Consider the following 23,791-nt stretch of genomic DNA (forward strand, 5'->3'; position numbering starts at 1 on the left):
ATTTGCCAGTTAATGGGCTGTTTGTGTCCCACAGGTTGAACCTATTGAGACAATTTCTGTTCTGACAAATGATGGTCCCTCGGTCTCTAGCCCTAATGGTACCCCTAACCCACACGCAACAACCTTTTAATTAATTCACATGAATAGTATTATGGCTAAAAAAGTGTAAAATCTCCCTGCACTATCAATTCGCATGTGCTGAATGTTCCGTCTCTGTGGATTTTATTGTGCTTTTTGAAGATCGGTAAATGTTTTTGGAATAGGTCTACGTCACTGAATTGTTTTTTAGGTATAGAGGATCTGAGGGTAGTACAAAGTAATGATACACGATAACGCAGTGATGTGTCAGAAAAACTTGTGCTGTGGTGCGACACTTTCATGTGACATTGCTGTGCTGTATTTACAGTATTGCACACCATGTCATAAGATCCCAGACTACATCAAAAATATTGACGCATCGCTTGGAAGGATGGCGCAGTGTCATAACGCATGTGGCCCAAAATGACTCAAAGCTAATTTGTGGCACGTAAAGCAATGTTTACGTGCTGCAACTCAGATTTGTGTACACATTGAATTACATTGTGTGTCGGAAAAGCCTAAAAAACAATGCATTTCAAAAACAAAGTTTTGCTGACCACAAATGCAAGAAATGAAGGGAGCAGCAACCACTAGCACTGAGGCTAACAACCCCAACAGCATTTAAGATGTCCAGATAGATGTTCAGGGGAGGAGGAAGAGCAATTGTAGTGAGGAGGGGAACCAAATATTAATATCTGAGGTGACAAAAAATGAATACCTCTCTTTGTCACCTACAAATTGCCAGTAGTGAAGAAGGCAGCAATGTTGGCAGTCCATAGTGGAGAAGATTAAACAGTATGGGTAAAACAAAAAGGACTGTGTCTAAGCTTAAGAAAGGTGGCATGATTATAAGCGCAGGACCAAGGAGAAACTGGCCAAGAACCTGAAGGCAGCCATGCAGAATAGAGAAAGACCAGAGGACGAGAAGGAGTTGGACCCAATTGAGGACCAGGCAAGCGTCACTCTTCCCATTAGAGTTGGTGGCAGGAGTTGCTAGACAGGACAGTGTCACAGTTGAGGACCAGGATGATCTACAGGGTAAGTTACATCAGTTACCAATATGGTTAAATGTGTTGTGTTATTTTGTGCAGTGCAGCAACACGCCATGCTGCGCTGCACTGTGCTGTGTCCAAGGGAAAGGGCAGGAATGTCCAGCAAGCCAACCTATACATCACCAAATGTTAGACAGTTTGCCAAGTGACAATTTCCAGTTCCGTCCAGCTCAGATAACTTTTTCATGCTCATACATTCTCTGCTGCCCCAGTCCACATTGTCCTTTGAATACTGCAACTTGTGGTCTAATGTTTGTCAAGGGTGACCAGGACTACAAGCCCCACAATACAAAGCAACAAACCTGGAATGGAGCAGCACATCATGCATGAACCTGAGAAACATGCCCAACCTGACTGTTGTAATGTATCCTCCCTGCACCATGAGGCAAAGGTGTTTGTCTTGGGACTATGCGGACAAAAGTAGAGTGTGAAGTAATGGAATGGGGTGTATAGAGGATCGGCTTTTCACCTGAGGGGATTCAGGCCTTCAGTATGTGGAGTATCGCCAAGTAGGCTCATGTGAACAGCCATGTGTATAGCCACTAGCATCAACCCACAATTCATTTAGTTGTCCTGATGTGCTAGGTCAGATCTCACATGTCATCAGGCATGTTAGAGTCAACACTACCTCATAACATTGGAGGAGCTGGCTAATCCAACCGATGCGCACAAGAGGTCCATGATTGTTTGTCTTAGGCATGCATAGTGTGAGACCTTGGTGTGGTCCTGTTAGTGGAGTGCCCCAGGGGTGTGCCAGGGCACAATGAACTTGTAGTTGGTCTGAAAGGGGAGCCATTGGATCTCAAGGAGGAGAGGGGTGATGTATGCATGGCAAGGTAGCCTGAGTGAAAGTCGTGCACTGCTTGTTTTTGATAGTGTTTCACATGTGTAGTAGATGGGAAGAGATGCTATAAAAGAGGGCATTAGTGTACTACACATGACATGTGTGTGGGCCTGGCGGAAGGTGTTGCAGGTGTCAGGAGGCAGGTGTAAGCAAATAAGTCTGACTGCTACATATGTCAAAGCAGGAGGAGGCATGAAGTGACAGGATGTGTGAAGTGACAGGATTAGTCAGTTGTCCAGGATGATGGGCCGGTTTTGGGGATGAGAGTGAGTTGTCTGGGCCTAGCCGTGTTGGCAACGAGGGTAGTCAAATGACACAGATTTTCATCAGTACTCTCTTGTGAACATTAGCATGATCTCTAGTTCTGACATACAGGATAGGCATGTTGGCCAACTGTAATTTTAGACGTAAGGGCACTTTTATGGGGATTTGGCACAGGGCAGCTCAGAAAGTCACCTTGCTGCACTGCCCTGCATCAAAGTGAAAGGGCAGGAATGCGCTGTATCTATAGCATACTGTGCATTCCTGTCTTTTCCCCCTGCACATGTGCACAATGGGCTGCCTAGTGCCAATGCAAGTGCACTTGTGCCATGGTGCAAAGGTGTCTGCGTTACATGTACAACTGTTTTGGGGCAGAAAGGGGCACCTTCCTGCCCAAAAACAATCATGGGAGGCTTTCTCCTCTTTCTATCAGTGCTGCAAAATGCAGCACACATGGAAAGAGAAAAAAACAAGGAGAAGTAAAGCAATTTCTCATTGTTGCGGCTGCCCTGGGGAGGCATGTGTGTTGTTGTAGAAGGCTGCCCCTCTATGTAGTGTGTAAAATGTTGTACACTGTGCAGAGGGTCCTGGCAACTGCACGTTGGTTTACAGAGTTAAAAACAAGCCACCTAATATTCCAATTTTTATGGTAGCTTGGTCAAACAGTTAGGTTGATTTTGGAAAGTGCAAAGTATTTGTTGTACTCACAGTATCAATAAATGAAAACACACGCTCGAAAAAATTACTCAAGACCAATTTACAAAAATATTTCAGATTTTTATAAACAATTTTAAGACAAAGATCATCAAAATTGGATAAGTACTTTTTAAGTTATACATTTTCAAAGTTTCGAAAATTCTCAGTTTTGTATGTAATTAGGCACCATAAGAATCAGTGGAAAAAATAAATAAAAAATGCATATAAAATCCTGCAATGCATTGACCAATGTCTCCTCTTGGCTGTAGGTCGAGGTCATCAGTGAGCCCTGTGGACCAGCTGGAGAAGTTTGGGCGGCTCCCGGTTTCGGTGGGAGCAACTGAAGAAAGTCTTTTGAGCTGGTGCAAGGCCACTGCGGAGGACCACTTGGACAAGTACTGCACAGGTGGACTTCAAGGTGAGTCTGGTGGATCTCCTTGGAGTGTTGAGGTCGCAATAACTGGTTCTCCAATGAAGGGCCCAGGGAGGCTGGGTGCAGAGCAGATAGATGAGCCAAGAGGCTGTGCAAGGGTGCCCTTGGAAGCAGGAAGTAGGTCACTTTGAGGGTCACTTGCATGTCAGTAGCGCCAGAATGGTGCATGGTACTGGTGGTTTCTGAGGGCCCTCGACTGGGGCTTCCTCCTGGTCCTTTTGGAGTCCAGAGAGGACTTTCCTTCCTGGTGTCTGATGTTGAGTGACCAGTACCTGGGGCTATTGTATGGTTCAGCCACTGGAGTATGCATTGCCACCAATCTAGGCACACTTACAGGTTTTGTCCTCATTGTCCATTTGGTGCAATTTGGTCCAGCTGCAGTATCCGGTTCCTTGGTCAGCAGCCGGTCAATGAATTGGGCTTCACTGTTTTTTTGGCCTTGGTTGCAGGAGAGTAATGCCTTCACTCTGGAGGGAGATCTTTGGCAATTTTTTTAAGTGTGGAGGTCCTCTGCGGATTTTTAGAGTCTGGCCGATGTCCGAGCAACCCCTCATCGGTGATTGTCGAGTCCTGGGTGCAGCAGGCAGGGTTTGGCGCCTTTTTCTTGATGCAACAGGTCTTCAGTTCTCAAGCCTTGGGTCTTCTTTGTTGTTGGTCTTTTTGTGTCCTCGGAATCTGAATATCTGGTCTAGGGGTGCCCATTAAAAACTATATTAGGTGGGCGCTTAGGGGAGTACCTAGAAGTGACCAATTGGTCAGCTACCTTAGGGTGGCTACACCCACTATGTGACCCCTTCCTGTGGGCAGAGGTCACTTTCCTATCCTGTGGTAGGCTATTTTCCTACTGTGCAAGATGGAAGAAAATGAAATGGAGGGATCAACTCCCATGCAACACCTTAGGGGTGGTACAAGCTGGTGGTGGCCACTTCTGTCCTTTGTGTGTTTTATTGTTGTTATTCCTGCCAAAAGTGGGGGTTTGCAACTGGGGAGGCCATCTGCTGCAAGCACGAAGCCTGGGGGTCATGTTTCAAAGGCGGTAAGCCCTTTGAAGCTCGCTAGCAGGGTAGTGCACATTCCTGAGGAAGGAGGTGTGACACATCCATCGAGCAAGGGCTTTGTTCTGGGACCCAGAGAGCAGGAGCTGTCACCCCAGTGTTCCAGTAGGGAAGAGGGCAGGCTGGTTGTGACTGGCCAGCAACATTCCAGTGTTAGGTTTGCAAGGGGGCACCTCTAAGGTGGCTTCTGGGTACATTTTGCAATAAATCCAATACTAGTATCAGATTGGAGTTATCATTCTGAGTTGTTTGATACCAAACAACCCAGGGCTCAGAGCAGCCATCATGTAGCTGTGAAACTCGTACTGACCAGTGTCCAGCACATATTGCTCATGCATCTATGCCCACACATACATTATGGTGCACCCTTCCTTAGGACTGGAAGGCCTGCCAGATGGCTGACTTACCTATATTGCATAAAGTGTGTAGTGGACAGGGCACACAGGCTGTGGGTCATGTCGAGTTTAGATTTTAGGATTGCATCATGACACTCAGCCTGCAATGGCAGTGCTGAGTGCATCTGGATACATGGCCTGTGAGGGTGGCACAATCTGTGCTGCTGCCCTCGGGGGCCTACCCTCAATACCCCATGGCCTGGGTACCTAAGTGCCATTTCCTAGGGACTTATAGTGGCAGCTAAATGTGTTTCCAATTGAATCAATACCTTTTCAATTTAAGGAAAGAACACCAGCACTGGGGACTTGAGTAGCAGGATCCCTGTGCACTCCAATCCAAGTTGCACCCAGAAATCAAGCAATAAGGTGGTGATGAGGGGGGTACTGTATCAGGGTGCCAGTTTCCCACAGTGGTGTGGGAACAACCACTGTAACAGCCATGGAATACCTCCCTAACACAGAATAAGGCAACACAGCAAATTGCGGTACCTTGCCTTACTCCTTATCTATGATGCCATTCAAAGCCTCGTAAAGTGGCTTTTTGTGGCCTCATAGATATGATTTTGTGGTTAGAACTGCCGTTGCCTCACAAAAAGTGATGCAGTGGTGGCACAAGGGGCCCATATATATGCCCCCTAATGTTGGTTGTGTTGGCTTCAATCAGTTGTAGCAACACGTGGTCAACAAACCAATTTGTAACATAAAGATATTGTTTTTCAGGGGCGTGGCCAAGACGGCTGCCGGAGCGGACGCTTAACTGAGGAGCTCCGCTCACGGCCCACCAACAAGCTAAGATCCTGTGCCCTGCCTCATCCCTAACTGTGACAGACGGGTGTAAGGACCTCGCTTAACACCCGTGGACATTCTGGGGGCGCTTCGGCCCAGAGGGCGCGGCACACGAGGAGGAGCCGTAAGCGTGGAGACGGCGCCGCTGCCATTACCTGGAGCCGCGGGCCTCGCCTGAACGCGCGAGCGTTGGACTGTGGTAGGAACGCGTGGACGCCCGGACCCCTGGGGCCCCTGCTGGTGCTCCTCATCCTGCTGCCGGGGCCGTGACGCGGGGGGCACCCATACCGGCCGGGCCCTGTCGGGCGACCCGGAAAAGCACCTGACTGCCGCGGGCGGCCGCGCGCAGCGACCGAGGCCCACCTGCTAGCCCCACCTGATGGATCGGTGAATCCCGGGGACGGGCACGGAGGAATCCCGAACCCGGTGCCCACTGAAGATCCGGAGACGCGGGGCGAAGGCGACATCGCAACCCTTGTGTGGAGCCACGGCCTTACCTGATTGTGCCGCACAGGCTCGCCAGGGGTCCCCTCGGTCCCCGAATCTCCCACTGGAACCTCCACTGATTGAAGCCACGGGATCGCTGGGGAGCCTGGACCGCAGGTGTTCCTCCTGGTGAGGTGTACTACGCGTTGTGCCCGACCCAGCCGGGTCCTGCTTGGCGGGCCGAGCGATGGCTGGGACGGGGTAAGGCGCGCCTGGGAATTGGACAAGGCCCATGCCCGCTAGATCAGGGTGACACTGGGAGAGATACGTGGAAATCGCTACCGGAATGAGACGCGACCCCTCCCCGATCCCCAATTGGAGAGAACTTGAGGACGCACTGGGATGAACTCGGGGAGCCTAGAGGGTGATCTTCCTCCCTGCGGCACGGAGTAAAGCAGTTGCAATAGTGGACCAATTGAATAAGAGCACCACCTCACCACCAAGCACAGAAACGATTTAACCCCGACAGGAGACAATAATAAAAGGGATAAGGAGGGGAAAGGGCGGATACCCCCAGCAATTACCCGTCTATTAACCCCAACAGTACGAACGGGGCGGACCCCCAGGAAGAACATGGTCAAACCAAAACACCCCAAAATGGGGACTCTGGGAGATGGAGACCCCCCTTCGCTAACTGGCCAGATGGACATGCAATCAACCACACTTCTCTAGCTGAACGAAACATTACGTGTGCATTCCCTCCAGTTCGATAAAATCATGCAAGCAATAATGGACACTAAATCATCACTGGAAGGGAAAATCAACGCTGCAGTACTGGAAGTCTCATTGCTGCACGCTGACCATCGCAAATTAACAGAAAGGGTACACGACACAGAAACAACACTAAAAATGGTCCAGCCAGAAGTAGTAGATATGAGAACTAAAATGCAACAAATGGAACTGGACATAGCTCAACTGCAACGCAGGGCGGAAGATGCTGAAGGACGGTCGAGACGCAACATCAGATTCCTTGGCATTCCAGAGCGAACTGAATCCCCAAAAGCAGAGGCGTTCTTAGAGACCTGGCTGAAAAACACACTTAAAGTACAGGACCCTGCTACAACTCCAGTGATAGAGAGTGCACACAGAATCCCGAGCAGACCACCACGCCCTGGAGCGCCACCCCGCCTGCTAATAGCACGTTTCATAAACTACAGGGATAGAGATTTGGTCCTTCAATACTTTAGAACATCTAACCAGATCACTCTGGAAAACAGCAGGGTAACGGCCTACCCAGACTATACCATGGAGGTACAGCGTAGGAGAGTCACTTATGTCAAGATCAAACAATTGCTACGAGAAAATGGCATCACTTACTCTCTCATGTTCCCAGCACGCCTGCGCATAGTCATGGATGAAAAAACTCTAATGTCTCCCACACCTGAAGATGCATGGACATGGATCCATGCTAAAAGATTGGCCAACCCTGCCAAGGAAGACACACTGACTGAAGAATGGACTACCGCTAGCTCCAGAAAGAAAAAAAAATCTAAAACCTCCTCCCATCCCACAAAGGCACAAATGGCAATGGATCAAGCACAAATCTTAAAAGACACCAACTCATTTGCTCGTGCATTGCTGGACACCAGGAGTGAAACGGATACTAATGACACCGCCTCACATGGGGGAGACTCAAGCCCGTCCCCCTCCCCGTTGCTGGTGGGGCCGGACCTCACCCCGCGAACGGCAGACGAACTCTAGATGTTTATGGCTAGTGCCCGTGGTGCCACCGCTGGGCGCTGTGGCGGCCGGGCGGAGCTATCCCCCTACCTCGGTGATTCCTTTCCGGGGTCTATAATGGATATCAGAGAGGAAGAAACTGCCATCAACATTGGAAGTATTAACTGAATCTTTGAATACAGAACCAACACACACGGGATCGCAGAGGCAATTAAAACATCCTGAAGGTGGGCCACCCAAGGGCCCGACCTCGATTAATCCACGTCCCCCACCACCTGAACAGTATCCGAATGGAACTGACTCCCCTGGATGCTACTTTAGGCACCAGTTGTGCCACTTTGTTTAACAAACGGACACTGTCCGGAATATCCTTTTGGTTGTTACATTTTTGTTTTTCCTTTTCTTCCTCAAACCCACTATGGGCTTTCTCTTTTCCCTTCAGCACGCGGGTTGCTAGTGGCCGGGTGGGGGGGGTGTTCGGGGTGGGTTGGCGGGGCTGTGGCGGGGGGGATTGAAGGGACACAAAACTGGTAATGCGGGAACTGCTCAGATAGCTCCTTATGACACCACATAACACAATGAAAAAGGAACCCATATATAATATAATAACTTGGAACGTGAAGGGTATTGCCAGAACTAATAAACGCAATAGAATACATGCACACTTAAAACGCCACCATATACAAATAGCAATACTCCAGGAAATACACATTACACCTGCAGACGTTGCTCGGCTAGAAAAGTGCTGGGCGGGATCAATACATAGCTCTGGTGACTCGTCCTTCGCCAGAGGGGTGCTGATCTGGATAGCCCCGGGTGTCCTTTACACAGTGCAACACAGCATAAAGGACAAGGACGGTAGGTTTGTACAACTGAAGGGACTGTTGGATGGGGAGGAGCTCGTGATAAACGGGCTATATGTCCCGAGCATTAAAAAGGTGAATTCTTACAAAAAACGATATCACAATTAACATATGACCTAACTGCACCCTGTATATGGGGTGGGGACATGAATTGTGTCCCGCATATGGATGAGGACAGATCACACCCTCCACTTGTGGCCGCCCCAACAACGAAAAAATTTCAGACGTTAGGTTTATGGATGGAGGAGCGACACCTGATTGATATATGGAGGCACATGCACCCACATGTAAGAGAATACTCCTACTATTCCCCAGTACATCTACTACATACCCGAATTGACCTCATCCTCACCTCACAGAACCTAACACATAAAATAATGAGAGCAGAGTACTCTGCCAAAGTAATCTCAGATCACTGCCCACTTATAGCACAAATAAGATGGGGCAGGCCCCGCTCCTGTATCCCAACCTGGCGACTGCAGACTCAATTATTACAAGACCCCCCTTTAAGGAAAGACATAGCCACGCACATCCTAACATATTTCACGCTAAACGATGGGACAACTAGCTCCAGGGCTATCGAATGGGATGCACACAAGACAGTTATAAGGGGGGTATGTATATCAACGACAGTAGGAGTACGTCAAACACTTACGCGCGAGCTCCGTGTGTTAGAACAAGAAATCCACTCCTCCGAACGCGAATTCGCAAAAGGCACGATAACACAAGCAAAGCTCACTAGTATACGCTCCAAATGGACTGAGACAGACAGCCGACTCAGACATTTTGACTACCGACATTACATGGCCCGCACACATGCAGAAGGCGACAGATCCGGTAAATTATTAGCATGGCTCACAAATAATGAACGTCGGAACCCTCCCATAGGCGCTATTCGTCTGGAAACAGGACTGATACTTAATACACAGGCGGAGATAAATAATGCTTTTAGAGAGTACTACAGCTCATTATACCAGGCACGTCCTCCACCTACTAAAGCACAACTAAATGACTTCTTCAGCGGCATCACCCTGAACCGCCTAACAGCTACACAGGTGACAGAGCTAGACAGACCGATAGACATAACTGAAATCCAACGAGCACTGCAGCAATTAACACAGGGCAAGGCACCCGGCAGTGATGGTATACCCATTGAATACTACAGCACGTTTCCATCCCAGACATTAGCCCCATATCTAGCAATGCTAAAGGAAGCTCTAAAACGGGGCCAGCTCCCTGATACATGCCGCGAGGCGCTGATAGCAGTACTGCCGAAAGCAGGCCGTGACCCATTGGACGTTCGCTCATATAGGCCATTATCGTTGCTAAATACAGATTGCAAACTACTCGGCAAAATACTAGCCAACCGCCTGCTTCCATGCGTTTCGGAGTTGGTCCATCAAGACCAATCGGGCTTCATCCCTGGTCGCAGCACGTTTAGTAACATTAGGAATTTACTGCGCCTGATGGGAAACTCTCCTGAAGGCGAATGGCACCAAGTAGCAGTTTCACTAAACATAGAAAAAGCGTTTGACACTCTGGGATGGCCGTTCCTAACAGAAACACTTTGTTGCATGGGCTTCGGGCAAACTTATATTGGCTGGGTGAGAGTGTTATACTCTAGCCCAACGGCTAGGGTCAAGATGGGTGACACGATCTCCGAGACATTCAACATAGAAAGAGGTACCAGACAGGGATGCCCACTATCCCCGCTCTTATTCGCACTAGCTATTGAGCCACTGGTCGCCCGTCTCCGCACAATGGCCCCTATCTGGGGCGTCCTGGATGGCCGAACACATCGGATAGTATCCCTATATGCAGACGATGCGTTGATTTTCCTCCGAGATCACGCTGAGGCCCCGCCGGGCCTATTGGATCTCTTACAAAAATTTGGTTTGGTGGTTGGGTTAACGGTGAACTGGACAAAACCATGCATATTCCCTATGCACCCGGTCCCCGAAGTATTTAGAACGCTATCAAGCCCGGGTGATCTGAAATGGTGCTACACCACATTTAAATATCTGGGTATAAATATATACCATGATAGTCGTGATTTAAGAGATGGTAACCTCAGCCAAGTGATTAGATCAACTAGGGGCTCCCTGCCCTTCTGGTGCTCACTCCCACTGTCTCCAATGGACAGAGTAGCCATAGCAAAGATGATAGTACTGCCCCGCCTCCTTTATTTCTTCATGGCACTGCCGCTGGTATTTCCTGGCTCCTTTTTCAAACACTTGAACAGTTTACTAACGGAACTAATATGGGGCAATGGCCGCAGACGTGTCGCGTTAATTAAAGTGCTTCAACCGCTTAAATTGGGGGGACTGGGGGACCCCCAAATTCGAAGCCTACTATGCAGCCTCCCAGTTACAATGGATATCTAATTGGATTGGGAACCTCACTGGCGCGGAAACACACAGGGTGTTACTGGACCTCGGTGGTACCGAGGTTCTACAATATCTCATGAACCACGTCGGTCCCAAACACACATGCAATATGCTGCTGACCACTGCGCACTGGGGCCGATATGCACTGCTACGCGATAAAAACCCACAATACTCCCCGAGGATCCCACTGTTGGCTCAACCGACACTGGCAAAAATAGCAACCAAGGTGGGTCTGAACACATGGGGAAGCAGAGGCATACACACACTTGGGGACATTTACCAAGATGGGCAACTCCAAACATATGAGGCACTTGCTGACAAACATGCGTTAGGCCAAGGTGGATTCATAGCTTATGGAGGAGTGCGACAGGCGATGCGAGCTTGGTGGAAAAGCGGCAATTTAGAACCTGATGTCTTCCCCTTGCTCTACGAGCTGTTGGGGAACATCACCGTCCCAACAAGCATATCGAATATATACAACATCCTTGCTGCCCAGACCAAACACAAAGAGGAACAGGCAAAAAATAGATGGGATTGCGTGTTACCTGAACCCCTAACACTAAACTCATGGGAACAGGCTATGAAAATGACTCACGAGGTTTCTCGCAACCCCCCCTTCCGGTACACGCAGTTTAATTACGTGCATAAGACATACTTATCACCGCAACGCATAACGCGTATGTTCCCCCGATCGCCACAGACATGCCCCATGCGGCACAGAAGAGGCCACTTTCTATCATATGACATGGGAATGTCTCCCAATTTGAAATACGTGGATTGACATAATAACTTTACTTGCCGATTGGACCGACACTACACTATCCCCCAGCCCTGACTTATGCCTACTGGGCATAGGACCTTGTCCCAAAAAACGCAAACGAACATATCAGTGTATCGCCCTAGCATTAGTGCTGTACAGGCGCCTTATAGCCATGCAGTGGAAAGCACTGAGTGCTCCCAGCGTCGCCCAATGGCGGGAGGAACTGATACGGTGGGCTAAAGCAGAAGCGCAGACTCTACAGAACTTATTGGACAAAGGTATCCTGGTTAAAGGCCTAGATACTTGGAATTCGTTTGTGATTGCGGCAGAAAACAAAGATGATGAACGCCCTCCCTAAAACAACAAGAAAAAGATATCACCTGACATTTCAGTAGTAAATCTAAAACATGAATATAGATGCTTACTGATACAAACAGGATAGGATGTAAACCAACATAAACATCGTAATACGCCCTGTGGGAATGGCCCGGGTGCACTGCTGGGGAGCTGGAATGCGCAGTCACGTGGTGGACTCTGAGGGTACGGGGTGCCGCCGGTCTCCCCCTTTCGGCCCATTATCTCTGCACCGTCGCCCTCATCCCGAACGTGGGCTGGACCCCTGCTTTTTCCTAGTAATCCCGTGGGGCCGCGGGGGTGGCGGTGACACTTGGATTGGAATGTGGGCTTGTCGCGAAGCTGGAGATGGTGGTCGCGCTCCTCCTGGCGCCTGGCTCTTTCTGCCTGCTCTCCATCCCCCCCCCCCTGGCTGTGCTCGCCTGAACCGCTCTAGCTCTTATCTTTAGATCTTCTCTCTATATTTCTCGGTTTCTCTAATAACTTTGCACATGGCGAACCAATTGCATACTGTAAAAGTACACTCTATCAATCCCCTGTTGGGAGATAGAGTGCCCGCATAGGACTTGTAGAATGTGCAAACAAGATAATTACTATGTATATGTACGCTGAAACATAATGTAACCACCTGTATTTTACTTAAATGTTGCCAATTGGCTGATAAAGCAATAAAAACATATTTTAAAAAAAAGATATTGTTTTTCAAGTATGTAACATACTATAGTCAATACTTATAATAGATCATATTTTAAAAATCAGTGTCATTATTTGCAGATGTAAATACAACACCTCCTGTATAACAGCCTGTCTTGGATGACCTACCTGTTGGTGATGAGCGGCCGCCTTCCATGGATGATGACACCTTCCAGCAACTCCTGGATTCCATAGACGCTCCATCTCCAGACCTGGCAAGAAATGACAGTGATGCAGGTTCCCCACATGAACCACCACCCCATCTGCCAGTCCAAGCACAGCTGTGGACTCCAAGGACCCCTAAGTTGTCTTCCAATGGCAAGTGGTAGAAGTACAGAAGAGGATGGTTGATGCGGTGTGTGCAGGGATGGAGATTATAGTGAATACCTTAGAAGGAGCCCATAAGTGCCTCAGTCCAAATAAGGATACATCTGGGGCTATAAAATGCATCTACACTTGCCTCTATAGTATGGGTCCATCCCTACCTGACACTGCTGGTGTCATGAAGCAGAGGGAACAACATCAGCCCTCTACTTCTTATACCAATGAAGTAGCCACGCAGCTGGGAGCCATCCGTAACATCATGTAATCCATGGAGCACAAGTTGGACTCCTATATAACAACAATGGGTGACATCAATTGCAACGTTGTTGCTTTATTGGCCTGCCACCAGACCCTTGTCAGGGATTTGCTGGCTGCCTGAATGCCTCAGACAAATGCTGCTTGGGACAAGAGAGCAACATCGTCTGCCTCTGGAGTGTCTGTGCCTCAGATGACCTTCACACAAACACCAATCAATTGCAGGGGATGCACAACACCCCTCAAAGGATGAAAATGTGAATTTCTCTAATTTCTGCAGAAAAAAAAGCAAGTTAACATTTCTCTGTGATCCCCACCCCCCAGTTACCCATTGTTCCTGTGTTTCATCATGCCACCTCTTTTGTTACCCAGAACTATCACTTTTTGTTTGTGCACCTGTTAATCTTATCCACCTATGGAATTGCAAAGTGGCCTACCTTACCTAATAGCAATGTGTATCTCCTCACTGACATTTTCAACACCTCTGCATGTTGCATGATATCACACAAATAGACTCTGTCTGGACATCCTTTGCTGGCTATCTATTTGTCTGCTGTTATTTCAAACAAAGTATAAATTCACATGGTGAACAATCCACAGATGTACATAAATACACTACTACATGTCTGAGTGTTAGCAGTCTGATCCAGAAAAGAGTACTAACACCCTGGTTTATGTGTGCGTACAGAACCAACATTTTCCCATCTGAGAATGAGCTATAGTCCCTATCACCTGCTCTTGTTGTACATGCCCAACTATTATGTCCATCCACTGCCAATGCATTATGCTGAATGTCTTGTCTACAGAATCAAAGTTGTGGTGTAAAACTCAGCTTCAATCACTAGACTGCCACTGTAGGAAAATGGCTCCTCATTGCAGTTACCCCCCATACACACTTTTTGCCTGATATTGATCCTGACTTGACTGAGAAGTGTGCTGGAATCCTGCTATCCAGGCCCCAGCACCAGTGTTCTTTCACTTAAACATTTACCACTGTTTCCACAATTGGCACACCCCTGGCACACAGATAAGTCCCTTGTAAAAGGTACCAGTGGTACCAAGGGCCCTGTGACGAGGGAAGGTCCCTAAGTGCTGCATCATGTGTTGTGGCACCCTAAGGGACCCCTCACCTAACACATGCACACTGCCATTGCAGATTGTGTGTGTTGATGGGGAGAAGAAGGCAAAGTCGACATGGAACCCCCCTCAGGATGCCATGCACACAAAATACTGCCTGTGGCATGGGTAAGTCACCCCTCTATGAGGCCCTAAAGCCCTAAAGCAAGGTGCATTATACCACAGGTGTGGGCATAGCTACATGAGCAATATGCCCCTACAGTGTCTAAGTCCATTCTTACAACTTGTAAGTACAGTGTGGCCATATTAAGCATATGGTCTGGGAGTTTGTCAACTCCACAGTTCCATAATGGCTACACTGAATACTGGGAAGTTTGGTATCAAACTTCTCAGAATAATAAACCAACACTGATGCCAGTGTTGTATTTATTTAAAAATGCACACAGAGGGCATCTTAGAGATGCTCCCTGTCTTTTACCCAATCATTCAGTGCAGGACGGACTGGTCTGTGCCAGCCTGCCACTGAGGGACGAGTTTCTGACCTTCTGGGGTGAGAGCCTTTGTGCTCTCTGAGGCCAGAAACAAAGCCTGCACTGGGTGGAGGTGCTTCACACCTCCCCCCTGCAGGAACTGTAACATCTAGCAGTGAGCCTCAAAGACTCAGGCTTTGTGTTACAATGCCCCAGGGCACTCCAGCTAGTGGAGATACCCTCCCCCGGACCCAGCCAACACTTTTGGCGGCAAGTCTGGGGAGATAATGAGAAAAACAAGGAGGAGTCTGCCCCTCAGCCAGGTCCACCCCTAGGGTGACCAGAGCTGAAGTGATGCCCTCCTTGGAAAATCCTCCATCTTGCTTTGGAGGATTTAGCCAATAGGAATAGGGATGTGCCCCCCTCCCCAAAGAGAGGAGGCACAAGGAGGGTGTAGCCACCCTCAGGGACAGTAGCCATTGGCAACTGCCCTCCAGCCCTAAACACCCCCCCCACCCCCCACATCTAGTCTTTAGGGGCGACTGTGAACCCAGGAAATCAGATTCCTGATGACCTGAACAAGAAGAAGGACTGCTGACCTGAAAACCTTGCAGAGAAGACAGAGACGGCAACTGCTTTGGCCCCAGCCCTACCGGCCTGTCTCCAGATTCAGAGAACCTGCAACAGCGATGCATCCAGCGGGACCAGCGACCTCTGCCGGCTCAGAGGACTGCCCTGCAACCCAAAGGACCAAGAAACTCCAGTGGACAGTGGCTCTGTGCAAAGCACCAAGAAGAAACCATCTTTCAAGGAACTCACTCCTGAAGCGTGAGTCCCCACCACACTGCACCTGACGCTCCCAGTCCGTGTCCAGAGAAACTAACGCCGCAGAGAGGACCCCTAGGTGACTCCAACGACGTGTCCACCCAGAGCCGACCTCTCTGCGCCCCCACAACGACACCTGCAGAGGGAATCCGGAGGACACCAATAATGCGACTGCCTGGTAACAAAGAAACCTGAAACCTGAAAGAATCACTGCACCCGCAGCCCCCAGGCCCGTGAAGAACCAAACACTGGTGCAGCAGTGACCAGCAGGCAGCCCTCACCCTTCCCAGACGGTGTCCGGCCCGAGAAGCCCCCCTGTGCCCTGCCTGCATCGTCTGAGTGACCCCCGAGTCCCTCCTTTGATTCCTATACAAAACCCATCACCTTTTTTGCCCACTGCACCCGGCCGCCCCTGTGCCGCTGAGGGTGTATTTTGTGTGCCTACTTGGGACCCCACCAGTGCTCTACAAAACACCCCTAGTCTGCTCCCTGAGGATGCAGGTACTTACTTGCTAGCAGACTGGAACCAGAGCACCCCTAGTCTCCGTAGGCGCCTATGTTATTTGGGCCCCTCTTTGACCTCTGCACCTGACAGGCCCTGTGTTGCTGGTGCTGGGTGTTTGGGGTTGACTTGAACCCCCAACGGTTGACTGCCTATGCCCCAGAGACTGAGCTTGTAAGTGCTTTACTTACATCAAAAACAAACCTGTACTTACCCTCCCCAGGAACTGTTGAATTTTGCAGTGTCCACTTTTAAAATAGCTTATTGCCATTTTATGCCAAACGGTGTACATTACTGTTTTTATTCAAAGTCCTATCTTTACCTATGCAAAGTACCTTACATTTAATGTACTTACCTACAACCTGAATCTTGTGGTTCTAAAATAAATTAAGAAAATAATATTTTCTATATAAAAACCTATTGGCCTAGAGCTAAGTCATTGAGTGTGTGTTCTCATTTATTGCCTGTGTGTGTACAACAAATGCTTAACACTACCCTCAGAAAAGCCTACTGCTCGACCACACTACCACAAATAGAGCATTAGTATTATCTATTATTGCCACTATCAACCTCTAAGGGGAAGACTCTGCACACACTATCTCTCACTTTGAGATAGTATACACAGAGCCAGCTTTCTACAGCAACACATTGAAAAGGCCTGACTAAACACACAAATGTGTACATGCTTCAAATGGGGCCTGTGAGCAAATTGAATATGCTTTTCTTATTCACAAATTATGAGCTCTGGGAACATGTAACCCTGAAAAAGCATATATGATAGCCTCAATGCTTACTCTTAAGGGACCGTAAACCTCTGCTATTATCCTAGCACTGATAATATGCAGGTACACATGGGCACCCTCCTTACAATTTAGCATCATACCTATGCTGCACAAGGATGTACAAGGTAAGTTAAATACCTTGTGTAAGGAAATGCCTCCTTGGCATGGTTACCCCCTAACGTTTTGCCTTTGCTGATGCAAAGTTATGACTTGAAAGTGTGCTGGGACCCTGCTAACCAGGCCTCAGCACCAGTGTTCTTTCCCCAAACTGTACCCTTGTCTCCACAATTGGCACAACCCTGGCACTCAGGTAAGTCCCTTGTAACTGGTACCCCTGGTACCAAGGGCCCTGATGCCAGGGAAGGTCTCTAAGGACTGCAGCATGTCCACCCTGGGGACCCCTCACTCAGCACATGCACACTGCCTCTCAGCTTGTGTGTGCTGGTGGGGAGAAAATGACTACATCGACATGGCACTCCCCTCAGAGTGCCATGCCAACTTCATACTGCCTGTGGCAGAGGTAAGTCACCTCTCTAGCAGACCTTATAGCCCTAAGGCAGGGCGAGGGCATATGTGCATGAGCACTATGCCCCTACAGTGTCTAAGCAAAACCTTAGACATTGTAAGTGCAGGGTAGCCATAAGAGTATATGGTCTGGGAGTTTGTCAAACACAAACTCCACAGTTCCAGAATGGCTACACTGAAAACTGGAAAGTTTGGTATCAAACTTCTCAGCACAATAAATACACACTGATGCCAGTGTGCAATTTATTGTAACATACACCCAGAGGACATCTTAGAGATGCCCCCTGAATACCTACCCGACCTCTAGTGTAGGCTGACCAGTTTCTGCCAGCCTGCCACACACCAGACATGTTGCTGGCCACATGGGGAGAGTGCCTTTGTCACTCTGTGGCCAGGAAAAAAGCCTGTACTGGGTGGAGGTGCTTCTCACCTCCCCCTGCAGGAACTGTAACACCGCAAAGGCTCACTCCTTTTGTTACAGCGCCCCAGGGCATCCCAGCTAGTGGTGATGCCCGCCCTTCCGGCCACTGCCCCCACTTTTGGCGGCAAGGCTGGAGGCGATAATGCAAAAAACAAGGAGGAGTCACCCACCAGTCAGGACAGCCCCTAAGGTGTCCTGAGCTGAGGTGACCCCTGCCTTGAGAAATCCTCCATTATGAGTTTGGAGGATTCCCCCAATAGGTTTAAGGATGTGCCCCTCTCCCCAGAGGGAGGAGGCACAAAGAGGGTGTTGCCACCCTCAAGGACAGTAGCCATTGGCTACTGCCCTCCCAGACCTAAACACACCCCTAAATTCAGTATTTATGGGCTCCCCAGATCCTAGGAAATCAGATACCTGCAACCTGAAGAAACAATAAGTACTGCTGACCTACAAGGCTGCAGAGAAGGAGGAAGACGACAACTGCTTTGGCCCCAGGCTCACCGGCCTGTCTGCAACTTCGAAAACCTGCTCCAGCGATGCATCCGACAGGGACCAGTGACCTCTGAAGCCTCAGAGGGCTGCTCTGGACTAAAGGACCAAGAAACTCCCGTGAACAGCGGTCCGGTTTAAAGAAGCAACTTCCAAAGACTTCATGTTTCCCGCCGGAAGCGTGAGACTTCCCACTCTGCACCTGATGCCCCCGGCTCTAGATCCAGAGAACCAACACCTCAGGGAGGACTCCCTGGCAACTGCGAGCCCGTGAGTAACCAGAGACGACCCCACTGAGCCCCCACAGCGATGCCTGCAGAGAGAATCTAGAGGCTTCCCCTGACCGCGACTGCCTGTAACAAGGGACCCGATGCCTGGAACCAACACTGCACCCACAGCCCCCAATACGTGAAGGAACCGAACTTCAATGCAGGAGTGACCCCCAGGTGACCCTCTGCCTAGCCTAGGTGGTGGCCGTCCCGAGATGTCCCCACCGTGCCTGCCTGCACCACTAGAGTGACCCCTGGGTCCCTTTATTGTTTCCTACCTGAATCCCAACTCCTGCTTTGCACAATGCACCTGGCTGCCCCTGTGCCGCTGAGAGTGTGTTTTGTGTGCCTACTTGTGTCCGCCCCAGTGCTCTACAAAACCCCCCTGGTCTGCCTCCCAAGGACACAGGTACTTACCTGCTGGCAGACTGGAACCGGAGCACCCCCTGTTCTCCATAGGCGCCTATGTGTTAAAGCAAGGTGCATTATACCACAGGTGTGGGCATAGCTACATGAGCAATATGTCCCTACAGTGCCTAAGTCCATTCTTACACCTTGTAAGTACAGTGTGGCCATATTAAGCATATGGTCTGGGAGTTTGTCAACTCCACAGTTCCATAATGGCTACACTGAATACTGGGAAGTTTGGTATCAAACTTCTCAGAATAATAAACCAACACTGATGCAAAGTGTTGAATTTATTTAAAAATGCACACAGAGGGCATCATAGAGATGCTCCCTGTATTTTACCCAATCATTCAGTGCAGGACGGACTGGTCTGTGCCAGCCTGCCACTGAGGGACGAGTTTCTGACCTTCTGGGGTGAGAGCCTTTGTGCTCTCTGAGGCCAGAAACAAAGCCTGCACTGGGTGGAGGTGCTTCACACCTCCCCCCTGCAGGAACTGTAACATCTAGCAGTGAGCCTCAAAGACTCAGGCTTTGTGTTACAATGCCCCAGGGCACTCCAGCTAGTGGAGATACCCTCCCCCGGACCCAGCCAACACTTTTGGCGGCAAGTCTGGGGAGATAATGAGAAAAACAAGGAGGAGTCTGCCCCTCAGCCAGGTCCACCCCTAGGGTGACCAGAGCTGAAGTGATGCCCTCCTTGGAAAATCCTCCATCTTGCTTTGGAGGATTTAGCCAATAGGAATAGGGATGTGCCCCCCTCCCCAAAGAGAGGAGGCACAAGGAGGGTGTAGCCACCCTCAGGGACAGTAGCCATTGGCAACTGCCCTCCAGCCCTAAACACCCCCCCACCCCCCACATCTAGTCTTTAGGGGCGACTGTGAACCCAGGAAATCAGATTCCTGATGACCTGAACAAGAAGAAGGACTGCTGACCTGAAAACCTTGCAGAGAAGACAGAGACGGCAACTGCTTTGGCCCCAGCCCTACCGGCCTGTCTCCAGATTCAGAGAACCTGCAACAGCGATGCATCCAGCGGGACCAGCGACCTCTGCCGGCTCAGAGGACTGCCCTGCAACCCAAAGGACCAAGAAACTCCAGTGGACAGTGGCTCTGTCCAAAGCACCAAGAAGAAACCATCTTTCAAGGAACTCACTCCTGAAGCGTGAGTCCCCACCACACTGCACCTGACGCTCCCAGTCCGTGTCCAGAGAAACTAACGCCGCAGAGAGGACCCCTAGGTGACTCCAACGACGTGTCCACCCAGAGCCGACCTCTCTGCGCTCCCACAACGACACCTGCAGAGGGAATCCGGAGGACACCAATAATGCGACTGCCTGGTAACAAAGAAACCTGAAACCTGAAAGAATCACTGCACCCGCAGCCCCCAGGCCCGTGAAGAACCAAACACTGGTGCAGCAGTGACCAGCAGGCAGCCCTCACCCTTCCCAGACGGTGTCCGGCCCGAGAAGCCCCCCTGTGCCCTGCCTGCATCGTCTGAGTGACCCCCGAGTCCCTCCTTTGATTCCTATACAAAACCCATCACCTTTTTTGCCCACTGCACCCGGCCGCCCCTGTGCCGCTGAGGGTGTATTTTGTGTGCCTACTTGGGACCCCACCAGTGCTCTACAAAACACCCCTAGTCTGCTCCCTGAGGATGCAGGTACTTACTTGCTAGCAGACTGGAACCAGAGCACCCCTAGTCTCCGTAGGCGCCTATGTTATTTGGGCCCCTCTTTGACCTCTGCACCTGACAGGCCCTGTGTTGCTGGTGCTGGGTGTTTGGGGTTGACTTGAACCCCCAACGGTTGACTGCCTATGCCCCAGAGACTGAGCTTGTAAGTGCTTTACTTACATCAAAAACAAACCTGTACTTACCCTCCCCAGGAACTGTTGAATTTTGCAGTGTCCACTTTTAAAATAGCTTATTGCCATTTTATGCCAAACGGTGTACATTACTGTTTTTATTCAAAGTCCTATCTTTACCTATGCAAAGTACCTTACATTTAATGTACTTACCTACAACCTGAATCTTGTGGTTCTAAAATAAATTAAGAAAATAATATTTTCTATATAAAAACCTATTGGCCTAGAGCTAAGTCATTGAGTGTGTGTTCTCATTTATTGCCTGTGTGTGTACAACAAATGCTTAACACTACCCTCAGAAAAGCCTACTGCTCGACCACACTACCACAAATAGAGCATTAGTATTATCTATTATTGCCACTATCAACCTCTAAGGGGAAGACTCTGCACACACTATCTCTCACTTTGAGATAGTATACACAGAGCCAGCTTTCTACAGCAACACATTGAAAAGGCCTGACTAAACACACAAATGTGTACATGCTTCAAATGGGGCCTGTGAGCAAATTGAATATGCTTTTCTTATTCACAAATTATGAGCTCTGGGAACATGTAACCCTGAAAAAGCATATATGATAGCCTCAATGCTTACTCTTAAGGGACCGTAAACCTCTGCTATTATCCTAGCACTGATAATATGCAGGTACACATGGGCACCCTCCTTACAATTTAGCATCATACCTATGCTGCACAAGGATGTACAAGGTAAGTTAAATACCTTGTGTAAGGAAATGCCTCCTTGGCATGGTTACCCCCTAACGTTTTGCCTTTGCTGATGCAAAGTTATGACTTGAAAGTGTGCTGGGACCCTGCTAACCAGGCCTCAGCACCAGTGTTCTTTCCCCAAACTGTACCCTTGTCTCCACAATTGGCACAACCCTGGCACTCAGGTAAGTCCCTTGTAACTGGTACCCCTGGTACCAAGGGCCCTGATGCCAGGGAAGGTCTCTAAGGACTGCAGCATGTCCACCCTGGGGACCCCTCACTCAGCACATGCACACTGCCTCTCAGCTTGTGTGTGCTGGTGGGGAGAAAATGACTACATCGACATGGCACTCCCCTCAGAGTGCCATGCCAACTTCATACTGCCTGTGGCAGAGGTAAGTCACCTCTCTAGCAGACCTTATAGCCCTAAGGCAGGGCGAGGGCATATGTGCATGAGCACTATGCCCCTACAGTGTCTAAGCAAAACCTTAGACATTGTAAGTGCAGGGTAGCCATAAGAGTATATGGTCTGGGAGTTTGTCAAACACAAACTCCACAGTTCCAGAATGGCTACACTGAAAACTGGAAAGTTTGGTATCAAACTTCTCAGCACAATAAATACACACTGATGCCAGTGTGCAATTTATTGTAACATACACCCAGAGGACATCTTAGAGATGCCCCCTGAATACCTACCCGACCTCTAGTGTAGGCTGACCAGTTTCTGCCAGCCTGCCACACACCAGACATGTTGCTGGCCACATGGGGAGAGTGCCTTTGTCACTCTGTGGCCAGGAAAAAAGCCTGTACTGGGTGGAGGTGCTTCTCACCTCCCCCTGCAGGAACTGTAACACCGCAAAGGCTCACTCCTTTTGTTACAGCGCCCCAGGGCATCCCAGCTAGTGGTGATGCCCGCCCTTCCGGCCACTGCCCCCACTTTTGGCGGCAAGGCTGGAGGCGATAATGCAAAAAACAAGGAGGAGTCACCCACCAGTCAGGACAGCCCCTAAGGTGTCCTGAGCTGAGGTGACCCCTGCCTTGAGAAATCCTCCATTATGAGTTTGGAGGATTCCCCCAATAGGTTTAAGGATGTGCCCCTCTCCCCAGAGGGAGGAGGCACAAAGAGGGTGTTGCCACCCTCAAGGACAGTAGCCATTGGCTACTGCCCTCCCAGACCTAAACACACCCCTAAATTCAGTATTTATGGGCTCCCCAGATCCTAGGAAATCAGATACCTGCAACCTGAAGAAACAATAAGTACTGCTGACCTACAAGGCTGCAGAGAAGGAGGAAGACGACAACTGCTTTGGCCCCAGGCTCACCGGCCTGTCTGCAACTTCGAAAACCTGCTCCAGCGATGCATCCGACAGGGACCAGTGACCTCTGAAGCCTCAGAGGGCTGCTCTGGACTAAAGGACCAAGAAACTCCCGTGAACAGCGGTCCGGTTTAAAGAAGCAACTTCCAAAGACTTCATGTTTCCCGCCGGAAGCGTGAGACTTCCCACTCTGCACCTGATGCCCCCGGCTCTAGATCCAGAGAACCAACACCTCAGGGAGGACTCCCTGGCAACTGCGAGCCCGTGAGTAACCAGAGACGACCCCACTGAGCCCCCACAGCGATGCCTGCAGAGAGAATCTAGAGGCTTCCCCTGACCGCGACTGCCTGTAACAAGGGACCCGATGCCTGGAACCAACACTGCACCCACAGCCCCCAATACGTGAAGGAACCGAACTTCAATGCAGGAGTGACCCCCAGGTGACCCTCTGCCTAGCCTAGGTGGTGGCCGTCCCGAGATGTCCCCACTGTGCCTGCCTGCACCACTAGAGTGACCCCTGGGTCCCTTTATTGTTTCCTACCTGAATCCCAACTCCTGCTTTGCACAATGCACCTGGCTGCCCCTGTGCCGCTGAGAGTGTGTTTTGTGTGCCTACTTGTGTCCGCCCCAGTGCTCTACAAAACCCCCCTGGTCTGCCTCCCAAGGACACAGGTACTTACCTGCTGGCAGACTGGAACCGGAGCACCCCCTGTTCTCCATAGGCGCCTATGTGTTAAA

This window comes from Pleurodeles waltl, chromosome 7, assembly GCF_031143425.1.
Source record: "Pleurodeles waltl isolate 20211129_DDA chromosome 7, aPleWal1.hap1.20221129, whole genome shotgun sequence".
Lineage (NCBI taxonomy): Eukaryota > Metazoa > Chordata > Amphibia > Caudata > Salamandridae > Pleurodeles > Pleurodeles waltl.